This window comes from Plecotus auritus (genome assembly GCF_963455305.1).
Source record: "Plecotus auritus genome assembly, chromosome: 8".
NCBI classification, from domain to species: Eukaryota; Metazoa; Chordata; class Mammalia; order Chiroptera; family Vespertilionidae; genus Plecotus; species Plecotus auritus.
Window position 1 is genome coordinate 103,414,406 of NC_137782.1, and position 13,160 is coordinate 103,427,565.

Genomic DNA, 13,160 nt, shown 5'->3' on the forward strand with positions numbered 1-13,160 from the left:
GGTGGGGCCGGCCAGCGGGGGTGGGGCCAGCAAGAGGTTGGGAACGGCCGACCTCTTGGTCCCTTCCCCTGGCTGTCAGGCTCCGATTGCCCAATGGCAAACGGGAAACCAGGGATGGGTGGCGGCAGGGGCGGGGCTGGCTGCGGGAAGCCAGGGAAGATGTCCCTGATCACAGGCCAGGCCTAGGGACTGTACCCACACACAAATTTTGTGCACCAGGACTCTAGTCTATATAATGAAAGCCCAGCGACCATTATGGTGGAATAATCAGTCACTATGATGTGCCGGCCACAGGGGCCGCCACCAGTGCTGCTGCCGAGCCTGAGGGCCCCAGGGCCAGTTGTGCGGTGGCCGCCAAGGCTCCAGTAAAGAACGCAAAGGTGGCCAGCGTGAGCATGCAGCTTGAGATGAAGGCTCTGTGGGACGAATTCAATCAGCTGGGCACGAGATGATCGTCACCACAGCTGGCAGGTCAGGGTGCCCCTCTCCCCACTGCGACCCTCCCCACGTGGTGCTGGTCTTGGGCAGCGGGCTTTGGCCCAATCCACATGAGTGAGACTGAGAAAGAAGCAGGGTGGGAGGCATGGCCTGGCCACCTGTGGGTCCCTTTCTGCTTAAGCCAGCTCCTTCGCTCTCCAAGTCCCCGCTAAGAAAACAACCGCCTGGCACACTGGGCTGGAGGGTACTGCTCGGGAGGCCAGGAAGGTGGCGGAGAGAAACCCTTTAGACCTTCTGCCCAATCAGCAGCTCAGGACCCAGCACCACCAGAAATGGACCGGCTCAGAGCACACTGAGCTTGGGGGGAAGGCAGTCACCTGTGAGGGGTCTTCCCACCAACCGGCTCCCGGTGGATCCCACCTCAAAGGAAACTTGTTCTTTGGTTCCTTAGTTCAGTCTATCCCGGCTAAAGAGGAGCAGCTGGGTATATTTTAGGGGAGAATTAAGACTCTAAAGCAGTGTGTTCTGTTCCATGGAGATTGCTACCCAGTTGTCTTAGGCCTAAATTCTGGGTGATTGTGGGGCCTGGCTCTGCCACTAGGGCTTATGTCTTCCAATTGGCCTGTATTTGTTGTAAGGCCCCAAAGAGAAGAAGGGGAACAGTTTTTCAATGCAATGGATTTGACCAACAGACAAAGGAGAGTGCCAGGCTGAGTCTAATGTACACACAGAGACACCAGCTCTGAGTCCGCCTGGCCAAAGGGAGCTCAGGGCCTGTTTGAAGAGCCTTCTGGGGTTTCTGTTTCCTTGCTGAGGCCGTCCTCCCTGGGAAGCCTGGGGCCTATGCTCACCTCTAGCTCAGTGGGTCTTCTCCAGGCCCCTTCCCCTGGCCAGCACTGCCCCTGATTCGCACCCCCCCCCCCGCCCCCGAAACCTGGTTGGGGGCAGGGCCGGCCAACCAACCTCCTGCGGCCCCTCACCCCAGCCAGCCCTGCCAAATCGGCCCCAATTGGGGAGGGCCGGCTGGACCCCACCTATGCACAAATTTGTGCACTGGGCCCCTAATATCCTATATAATAAAGAGGTAATAAGCAAATTAACCGTCGTGCCCTCACAAGATGGCTACCTATGACCAGGCCAGCAGGGGAGTTAGTGAGGGATTACAAAATGACTGGGTCTCTATAAGCCTAAGGCAACCAAGCTGGTGGGGGGGGCCATGAGGGGCAACCAGGCCAGCAGGGGGGGGGCAGTTGGGGATGACCAGGCTGGCAGGGGGGGGAGTTGGGGGCAATTAGGCTGTTGGGGGGGGGGCAGTTAGGGACGACCAGGCCGGCAGGGTGGGGCAGTTAGGGGTGTCCAGGCCGGCAGAAGGGGGCAGTTGGGGGTGACCAGGCCAGCAGTGGGGGCAGTAAGAGTGACCAGGCCGGCGGGAGTGGGGCAGTTAGGAGTCACCCGGCTGGCAGGGAGGGGACAGTTGGGGGAGACCTGGCTGGCAGTGGGGGGCAGTTAGGGGCAACCAGGCAGGCAGGCAGGTGAGCGATTAGGAGCCAGTGGTCCAGAATTGTGAGAGGGATGTCCGGCTGCCGGTTTAGGTCCGCATCTCATCAGTATTATAACTAAACTAGAGACCCGGTGCACAAAATTTCATGTACTGGGGGGCATCCCTCAGCCCGGCCTGCACCCTCTTGCAGTTCAGGACCCCTTGGAGGATATCCACCTGCCAGCTTAGGCCCACTCCCCATGGGGAAGTGCACCTAAGCCAGCAGTCGGACATCCCTCTTGCAGTCTGGGACCCCTCGCTTCTTACCACCCGCTTGCAGTGGAGGCAGGAGAGGCTCCCGCCACCACCACTATGCTCGACAGCTGTGAGCCTGGCTTCTGGCTGAGCGGCACTCCCCCTGTGGGAGGGCACCAATCACCAGGGGGCAGCTCCTGCATTGAGCGTCTGCCCCCTGGTGGTCAGTGCACATCATAGCAACTGGTTGTTCTGCCATTCAGTTGATTTGCATATTAGGGTTTTATTATATAGGACTAGAGGCCAGGTGCATGGACTCATGCACCAGTGGGGTCCCTTGGTCTGGCCTGCTCCTTCACTCAATCTGGGACCCCTCAGGGGATGTCAGAGAGCTGGTTTTGGCCTGATCCCTGCAGGCCAGACTGAGGGATCCCACTGGTGTGCAAATCCATGAACCAAGCCTCTAGAATGCATATAAGATCTTTGGTTAATCTCTTCCCATCCTCCCTCCTCCCCCTTTCCCTCTGATTCATCAGTCTGTTCCATGTTTCCATGCCTGTGGTTTCCGCTCCTATGTTGAGCATCTGCCCCCTGGTGATCAGTGCATGTCATAGCTACTGGCCGGTCAGCTGGTCAGCTGGTCAGCTGGTCACTTAGGCTTTTATATATATAGATGACATTATCCAAGGACCTGCTGTAATTAGGTAAGTGTTGGAAAAGGCAAGGATGTTTACTGCGGCTTTGTTTATGATAATTAAATACTAGAAACAACTTAATTTTCTGTGGTAGAGACTGGTTAAATACTTTTTAGTATATTGACAAAAATGTACCTTAAAGGATGGAGCAGGCTAGATGGGGTCAATGGGGAAAAGGAGGACATATGTAATATTTTCAATAATAAAGATTTAAGTTTTAAAAAATTATCTTGTAGATATGGATTTATTTCCTTAGAATGAAAACTCAGACCCTATTTGAACCTTTTGGTATTTTAATATGTGCCACCTCTTCATGATTGACTTCCATGCATTGTCTTTGTCCCTCTGGAACAGAGATCACCAATCTTTTGGACCTCATAGACCATCAGTGGTCAGCGGACCACCGGCTGGTGACTGCTGCTCTGGAAAATCAAGTGGCACCCTTGCGTATGTTCTACTATGCTGAGTAAATCTAATTTAAATTGCCTTATGATTACATGGGCATGAGCCCATTCTTGACTTGCCGAGTCCCAGGTTTTGACAATGACCTCCTCCGGAAGGCATCATCTCCCCTGGATTCTCTCCTACCTCAGACCTGCCCCAGATCTAACCAGACGGCTTCAGAATATAGGCATCTAGTAAGTCCAGACAGGAAACCTGGGGAGCAAAGCCAACTTTCAAGATAAATGAATAATTGTAGAGTGAGTATGTAGGGAAATCACTAACTTTGCAATGGCTCTCAATTTTTCCAGATAATATGTCCAGCTGATGAACTTCAAGTTCTGACAAAGCAATAGGAAGTGGGCGGGAAATTATAGCTGTATGCTCTGGGAGTATTTTGTAATTATGCTTTTCCTTAAAATGACTTCCAGAGAAGTCAGCTATACTATTTCTATAAGATACAGACACCCAACCTGCCCACTTCAACCTTGAGGAGACAGGTGCCGTTCACTGCGGCCATTTCTTGGCAACATTCTCCCTTGTCCCGCTAGTGAAAGGGCAGCAAAACCATCGCTTCATAAACAAACCGTCATCCTGTGTTTACACAAAACCAAGTTGCAGCGCATTGGAAAGAGACAGTGAACTTTGTGCTATCATATCTTTAAAAGACAAAATGAGGCTCAAGCAAGTTCTCAGGAGTAAAAGTCATTGATTGTGGAGATGTATGCATGGTGTGGGGTATAAACTAGAAGACAGGGAAGGGGGTGAAAACCCCAGCAAGCTGCTGACCGAGGGGTGGCCTGATGGTCTTCCCTTCTCGGCCTCTGCTTCCTCCAGAGGTGAGAGGGTTTCATTCGCTAATACTCCTGAAAGGGCTTTTCAAAATGACTGAAACTTACTCAGGGCTCAGGACAAGTCTCATCTTCCTCTTAATGGAAGCCATGATCTGAGCAGTTAGCCTACACTTGAGGATCTCCAACCAGAAAATATCAAGACTCTGGGAATGTCAAGATCATCATAAAACCAGGCAAGTGTGTAAGATGAGAGGACCCTCCCCAGGGCCCTTGAGAAACCAACCGTGCCTGCTCCCACCACCAGATAGCCAGCACTTGATGGAAAGCACCCACAGGACCCCAGGCCAGCTCAGCAGAAGGTCGAGAGGACAGCAGCCTGGCCAAAGGCAGCTAGCCACGGAGGTTCCTCTGCCCCTGCGGCCAGACCCAGCCAAACCAGACATGTGAGTTCAGAGGAAATAAAAGGGTGTGAAATGACAGACCTGTCAGAAACATAAGCACACAACACATACAGACACTCACAACAGTGGATAATTGTGAGATTAACATTTTTAAATGGACAAGGCTAAATCTTAAAAATCATAACTGTTCCAATAACCCATTGTTATTACTAGTAAGCAGCTATGAAAATGGACTAAAGAGTCATTAGAGGGCTCCCACCCAATAGCTGTGGTTATTGAGAAAGTGAATGAAATCATAGCATGCCCTTGACTCCAAAGGAGATGCCTCACTAAATCCGTTGCACAGTTAGCAAAGAAGGTGTCTTTTTTCCAACAATACAAGAATGACTGAGGTGCCAGGAGCTATGGCCAGGGCACCTGCAGGATGGTGGCCTTCTCCGAGCTGCGGCTCCTGAACCTATGTGGGGTAGGACACCAGTGTTTCCTGCTGCAATGCCCCTCTAGCCTGGGCATGAACTCCGAAAGCCATCTCTTTGCCTTCTGAGCACCCAGTAGAGTCTGAGGAGATTCCACAGTTTTTGTTCCACTTTCTGCTTAGCTTTCTCTCGGAAAGCAAATCCACAATCTTTGCTTTACTTACCAACCTCTTATGGAAACCCCTCACAATATGTATAGTTTCTACTGCTTACTATGCTTATGTTTATAGGTTGACTTAAGATCATGTCCACCACTTAGAATTCAATGCTGAGAATGGAGTGTACTTTTACCTTCTGGGTTCAAGTACTTCAGACGCTTGATCCAAAATTCCAGACATGGATCACAGAGAGGAAGAAAGAGATATCCAAACTTCCCAATGATTTCTAAATGTATATATGTGTAGAACTTAGTCCAAACAACTGAATTTGAACCTAACATTTTGGGCTATATTTAAAGATGGGACATGCCTCTAAGAAAGGAAGACTGCAGTGACCACAGGACATAGAAAGTGGCGATTGTGTTCTAGTTGTCTATTGCTAAGTAATAAATTACTCCAAAACTTAGAAATTTAAAACAACAATTGTGTTACTTTATCTCACAATTTTGTAGGTCAGGAATACGGGCAGCTGGGTGACTCAGCTGTTCCATATGGTATCACCAGAGTTTACCTGCTGGCACTTGGTGGGAAGATGGCCTGGTCTGGTGGGTTTCTAGTGTGTTGACACGTTAGCAAGGACAGCTGGAAGTCTGGGCTCAGCTTACACTCTCACCTGGCATGCTTACCTGGGCCTCTTCCGCATGGCAGCTTCAGAGCAGTTGGACACCTTTTATGGTAGTTCTGGACTCTAAGAGCTAGTGTTCCATTCAAGCCACCCCATTGCGAGCTGCAGGGATTCCTAAAGCAAATCTTGGGAGTCCCAGAAAGTCATATCTGCCTCATTCCATTGGCCAAGAAAGCCACTTCTTGATGGGAGACGTAGCAAAGAATGTGCGAGCTCCTCTAATCTGCCATGGACCTACTGCCATCCCGTGAGACCACGCCCTTTCTGTAGATACCTTATGTACAGAAGAGATTAGCACCGAGCAAGCCGGACTCCCCGGGTCCAGGGCAAGCCCATGTGATGGTTTTACCAAGGACATAGAAGAAACTTGTAGGGAGCTCTGGGAAGGGTTTCCAGATAAAGCAGAGACAGGCTGAGGTTCCTCTTCCCCTTCTCCCTGCCATGAATGTAGGTCTATGTCTGGCACTCCAACAGTCACCTTGTGACCATGAGAAAGGACAAAAATTCAAGAGTCACTGACCCTTGCATTATGAAGCACATTTCTAGCAATGTGAGGGGAAATTTTTTTTGTTTAGACCACTCTGTACTTGTTTTTCTGGCACCGGCAGCCAAGTGCATACAGATCCGGAGCTAAGAAGACTTTCAGGTGCCATTCTTGTGGTTCATGCATCAGTGGCACCCACAGGCTGGAGAAGCATGTACAACCTATGAAAATGCCATGCCCACCTTTGTTCCACAAGCTCCTGGAAAGCAAAGAAATGCTGTATTATCTGTTGGTGTGTCTCCCCCAAACCCTCACCAAGCACAGCATCATGCATCTGAGAGGAAAGAAAGAGAGAATCTGCTTTGGGCTATTGGAGAAAATTTGTAATTTAAGAATATTGGAGTCAGTGTTGTCAGTGAGCATGGGGCAGTGAGGAGGCTCATGGTCCCCCAACTCCCCTCCTCACCCCCACTCTTATCACCAGATGCTCTGTATATTTAGGGGATAGGGGAACAGAGAAAGGTTTACTTAGAGCAAACTCTTCATATATTTTCTTCCCTGAAAAATTATAATTTCAAAGGTGTCACAGAAAATTTTTATTTAAAGAAAAATGTGCTGAAACAAAAGAAAAGCACCATCCATGTGATATCTCATCAGGATCCTTTATCTCCAGGAGGTTTCTGAAATCAGCTTTTGACTTTGAAGACAAGTCTCCTGAATTTCCTCAGGATAGACACTGCTGAGTAAAAGCTGACTCAAAAAGACATAGCAGATTTGAATGTTTACCAAGAAAAGTATTCTCAGCGCCTGACAGAATTCCCAAATGACTTTATTCTAAAAACATTTTTCTTAGCTTCTGAAATAAATTATTTATAGGCTTCTGTTAGTCAGAAGCCAATTAAGTACCTGGTGTCCAACAGTGATATTCTCTTAGACATTTAAACAGGAAATTCTAAGTCTGCAGAACAGAGAACATTCAAAACCATGCCAGTAATTTGTAAAGTTATTCTCTGCTCACACCGAGCTTCCAGTGTTCCCCACTTTGTTGAAAGAGATGTTAAATCTAAAGCTAAAAGGCTGGGGCGGGGGGGGGGGGGGGCGGGGGGCGGGTATCACCATGAAATAAAGGAACTACAGGCTAAAGATGAGCTGGCAGAACCGGCACAATTCAGTCTTTGAGAAAGAGGACACAGTGAAAAACCTCCTTGTTAGTTCTCAGAACACGCCGCCCGCCCCCCCGCGCCCCTCCCCCCGCCCCCGCCCCCGCCCCCGCCCCCGCCCCCGCCCCCGCCCCATGAATACCAAGCACTCCACTTTGGCCCCCTCTAGTGGCTGACTCTGTGGCATGTTCAGGCTTCCAGGAGAGAATCTGACTGGTTCCAATGGTCTTTGTTGTGCATGGTCCCTATCTGTGGCATATCAGGCCCTCTCAGGTATGAGCTTTCTTCTTCAGAGCCTCTGCACACATATACCACATCCTTTTCCTTCTGTGATACTTTGCAGGATGCTTTGAGGAGATAAAGACAATATCAGACCCCAAAATTGCTCTCAAATTATTCACAGCCTCATAAGGAAGAAAAGAGAAAAATTTGATCAATGACATAGAAAGTTAAAAGTACTAAGTGCTATAATGAAGGCCCAAATAGAAATTAATTAGGACTGGGAGAGCTTTTCCCAGTGTTTTGAAAAGACTTTGTAGTGGATATGTTACCATAGGCAGCAATCACTGGAGCTCAGGCCTGGCTGGCCACTCTGAAGGGGTGGATCATGTGGGGCTTCCCAGAGGACGCAGGCACATGGGGAGCCAGGGATTCCCCGCAGACTCCAACTGGCCCCCCAGGACATGTGTGTGCCAGGTTCAACATTGAGAGGCTGGCTGAGGGCTGTGGCATCTCTAGGCTTTCTGATGGCAGGCCCTACAGTTCTCCCTCCCCACTATAGTAGACAGTCATGGAACACCAGGGAGTCCCCCCATTGGCCAAGACAGTGCCGTGGAGGTTCTTACCCTGAGAGGGCCAAAAGCTAGAAAGATGAATGAACAGGGCCCAAGTGCACCAGAAGCTAGAAAGACAACTGGATAGAAAAAAAGCCCTCTTCTTCCTATCTCTATAAGAACTTCAGGCTTGAGTAGGAAGAGGGTATGGTCTTTGAGATGGAAGTCCATAGTTCTCCCAGGCCATGGCACATGAATAAACCTCTTTCCTTTTGCACCAGCACCTGTCTCACTAGTTTGGCTTTCCTTGCAGCAGGCAATTGAACCTGTGTTTCAGTTACAGTTTTTGGTGACCCAGATGGGACAACATGGCTCTTGGCAAGTCCCAGAAGGCCTAGGCTGGGGTCCCAGATTACTATTTTCCTAGGAACAGGGAAACCAGAAGGAGAAGTGGAACCCCAAAGGAAAAGGGAAAGATCCATTAGGTACTAATCAACGTACCTATTTCAAAGAGGAAGGCCATGGAAGAAAGGACTGCCCAGACTCAATAAGAAAGAGAAAAAGGGTAGAAGCTGTTGCCAAGAAATGTTAGAAAGAAATGATGAATCTGTTGTAGAATAAGAAGGTCCAGGGGCTCCCATATACACCTCCCAACCTATTACTATTTCCCCATAGGAGCCCAGGTATAATTGACTGTGGGGAACAAGCTAATTCACTTCCTTGTAGATGCAGGAGCTACATACTCAGTGCTGAATACAAAACTCATCAAGAAAAGTTCAGCTGCACTGTCAGTTACTGGAATGACCAGACAGTTACAAAAACAGGCATCCTTCAACCTCTAGAGTGCCAGCTCTGTGGTAAAAAGCATACACAGCTTTTTTTACATGCGAGGCTACCCCATTCTGTGTCGGGTCAAGATCTACTTCATAAATTGTAGCGCAAGTAACTCTTCCCCTGAGAAGCAGCAATTATATTTGGGAGTCCCACTGGAACATGACATCCTGCTCCAGGTGCTCCCGACTGGCCTGGAAGGACCCAGAGGTAAACGCTTCCCACCTGAGATCTATGAGCAGGTCAGTTGAGCCATTTGGGCTGACAGAACCCCAGATAGGGTGGTTAACATCCAACCTGTAAAAATTAACCCCCAAAAAAGGGGCACAAATCCCATGGAAGAAACAAAACCTGCTTAAAAGGGAAGCCTTATAGGGAATTCAACCAGTATTGCAGAAATTCTTAAAATCAGAATTAATTTGGCCATGCCAGTCTCCCTACAACACGCCCATTTTGCCAGTCAAAAAGCCTTACTCTATGAATAGCAATTTGTACAGGATCATAGGGCCATAAATGACATTGTTCAGGATATTCATCCTACAGTGCCCAACCCTTATAATTTGTTGACCACAGTACTCAGGATAACAAGTGGTTTTCGGTCCTAGACTTGAAGGGTGCTTTACTCAATTGCTTGTCTATGCAATAGGTCTCACTCTGGAAGCCCATCAGCAACACTGTCTTTTGAAATATGAAGCAGTCTACCAGCTCTGCTTGTTCAGCAGTGCCATTTTCTAGACACTGCATATGCCACCTTCAGAAGACAACAGTCCTTCTCCCTCACATAAAGGCTTCCCTCCATGCTTCACCCCTTCTTCCTTTAGTAGACAGCAAGACTCTCTGGACCTGGGGATCGGTAAGAGTATGCCCCTTGACAGCAGGAAGAAACTACAGGAGATGACACCTTCAACCACTAACCACTGTAAGATGACAAGGTCCAGAGTTTTGAAGGGGGAATTTCTTGCTGTAGGCAGCCATTAATCGGAGCTCAGGCCTGGCTGGCCACTTCAAAGAGGTGGACCATGCAGGGGCTGCACAGAGGATATGGATGTGTTGGCATCTAGGGGTGCCCCATGGACCCCACCAGCTCCCTGGGATGTGCAGGCACCATCAGGAGTGGACTGAGGGCTGTGGCATCTCCAGGCTTCCTGATGGCAGGTCCTGCATCTTCCCTGTCCCAATACTGTGGCCAGTCAAGGATCACCAGGGAGTTTCACCCACTGGCCAAGATGGTGCAGGGGGAGGTTTTTACACCAAGCACACCAAAAGCTAGAAAGACGAATGCACAGATCCTCAGTACTCTGAAAACTAGCAAGATAATTGGGTATAATAAACCTTTCCCTCCCTATCCCCACAAAAACCACAGACTTGAACAGGTAGATGAGATGATCTTTGGGATAGGAGTCACTATCCTCCCAGGTCACAGCACCTGAATAAACCTCTTTCCTATTGCACCACACCAGTCTCATGAGTTTTGCTTTCATTGTGGTAGGCAGCTGAACCCACATTTTGGTTACAGAAGAGGCATTTGAATAGAACCCTACGTATAAGTAAGGTTTAGAGAGGAAGAAAAGCATGAGGAAAGTCAGTTGCAGGAAAGCTAACAGTCACTGGACAAGATCTCCCTCTTGCCCCATCTTTTTAGTGCATAAGTCATTTATTCATTCACTTATTGATCACCTACTATGTACCAGGATGTAAGGACCTCCTCTTTTTTAATGTCTTTGAACAGCTGCTGGACTGTTTGGCTTTTGTATAAATATCCTTGGCAGACAGAGAGTGAGACCACATCACACCAGAAACAAAGGCTGGGCAAAGGCTCTCTCCTGCTTTCCGGGTTTGGACTCCATGGTGATAACCCAGTGGTACTCAGACCTTGACCAGAGCCCAAATGTCCCCTGTTCTCTCCTAGGAATAAATTCCTGATGAAGAAGAATTGGACAGTTACAAAGGTTGCAGGACAGCTGCTCCAAATAACTGGAAAGTGCTCGATTTTGAAAGGAACTTGTTTCCCTCTCCTGGCGTTTCCTTCTATTTAGACACTCCTGAACCCTCGCCCAAGGATCCCCGGGGGTTCTGGCGCTGTGGTCACTGCTGACCCTTGTGCAGGATTTGGGAGCAACATTGACCTTGCCAGTCGCTCCAGAGCCCAGGGAATGGCGTATCGCACAGCTCGGTGCGGCACTGTGAGAACTTGTATTAACAGCTGGGACTTTTTAAAGGGGGCATGTGAGGGAGCACAGATGCAGCCCCGCTCCCCGACAGAAAGCCTCTCTCGGGGGCTGAGCAGAAAAGAATTGTGGAGGAGAAAACTCACACTTAATGTTAACATTTTGAGGTTTGTTTTTTAATACTTGAACTTACAAGGGAAGATAATTTAATCTTTAAACTTGAATGTTTCCTGAGAAACATTTCTGGTAATGGGAAGGAGTTTAAACCCACTGTGGACTACAGAGTACTCTTGTACATGTTTTGGATATTGCCAGGGCTCGGGCCGCGTGCTAACTGCTTTTGCGTTGCCCTGCAGTGCTCACCTTGCTACTGGACGGGCAGCTGTGTGGTGGCTGCTTGGCTGCAGGACAGTGCTTAATAAAGGGCACTTGAGGTTCTCCTGGAAAAGTCAAGTCAGGCGCATGCCTACTCTGCTGGCCCTTTACTTTGGGCCGATGACTTTCCTTGCAGAACATGGATGAGCTGTGGCAGACAAGGCTGGGCATGACTGCATTCGCCAGGTGTTCCTGGCATTTTGGCACCTGGGCCTGGTGGACTCTGAAGGGCCAGTGCCTAGAGCAAGCTTCTCAAAAGCAAAGCAACAGATCCGAGCCACTTCAGCCACCTCCACCTGGGCGCCCACACTCCTGCGCTCTCCACCTGCCCCTGTGCCCCCGCCTGTGAAATCATCCACACTGTCTGCCCTGAGCCTCTTCCCTACCTGTCCCTTCCTGCCTCGAAACCACAATCAAGGTCATGCTCCCCCGACTGCTGCTCCTCCCCCCTACCCCCCACCCCCACCTGCTGCCTCCCAGCCACTGGGGCTTCCCCAGGCAACAGCTTCTCCTGGGAACTGTGAGTGACAAACCATCTCTTCAGTGACAATTACCTCCTGACCTGTTGGCCTCACGGCACCTGAGTAATAATAAAACCTACATCTTAAAACAGTCATTTGGGACAGGAAATAGGGTGAATGTTCAACCTTGAGGACAGCATGGCTTTGCATTTCATTTAATTCTCACACCAGGTCCTCTGGGGGCTAATCTGCACTGCTCCCTGTCAGGCGCGCACGTGTGTGTGTGTGTGTGTGTGTGTGTGTGTGTGTGTGTGTGTGTGTGATGGGCGAGAGCCTTGGGGCCGGGGCTGCCCCTCTCCATCTCTCTGCTGCTGCCTGGAGCCCCGCGCGCAAGCCAAGGGAACAAACGCGGGGAATCCTGCAGGGGAGAGGGACACCTTGGTCCCATTCTCTGTGCTTAGTCCCCTGCGGGCCTCCCCCCCGCAAGACCAGCTGCTCTCCAGCTGGGGTTCTGTGGTTGGTATTGGAGGTCCTGTGCATGCACATTGAAGCCACACTCCCATGATGTAACATTTCCACTAAGTGAGCCTCTGTTTTCTCATCTCAAAATGTGGGTTATAATATTCACCTAATAGATTTTTTTAAGGATTAAATTGAGTAAAACATCATATTTTCACATTGTAGATGCTTAAATGTTGGTTTCCTCTTTTTCACTCTGCTTTTCCCTCCCACCTCGAAAGCTTCCTCTCTGCTGGTCCCGCGGCTGTCTGAGCGGCTCCTGACCCTGAAGCCACAGCCTGGCCTCCACGGCCCAGGAACTGTCGGCCGGGCCGTTCCTGGAGAAGCAGCGGCCGTGCCTCGGAGCTCCTGGCTTTGCCTGAGGAACATGGGGAGGTGATTCCTGCAGACACTGGCCTGCACCCCGTGCGTGTCTGCTGACCTGTGGGCCACGGAGGAGGAGATGTGCGTGTACATGGAGGCTTTTAGCTCCACAGGTGAGCCAGGCTGTAGCCCAGGGTGGCAGCTGGACTGCTTGCCTTCTGGACACCCCAGGACAGTGCCTTCTGTGGGGGACAGTGCTCCTTTGGCAGCAGTGACAGCAACCAGGAGCCCTGAAGAGACGGCATGGGAGGGATGACAAGAAC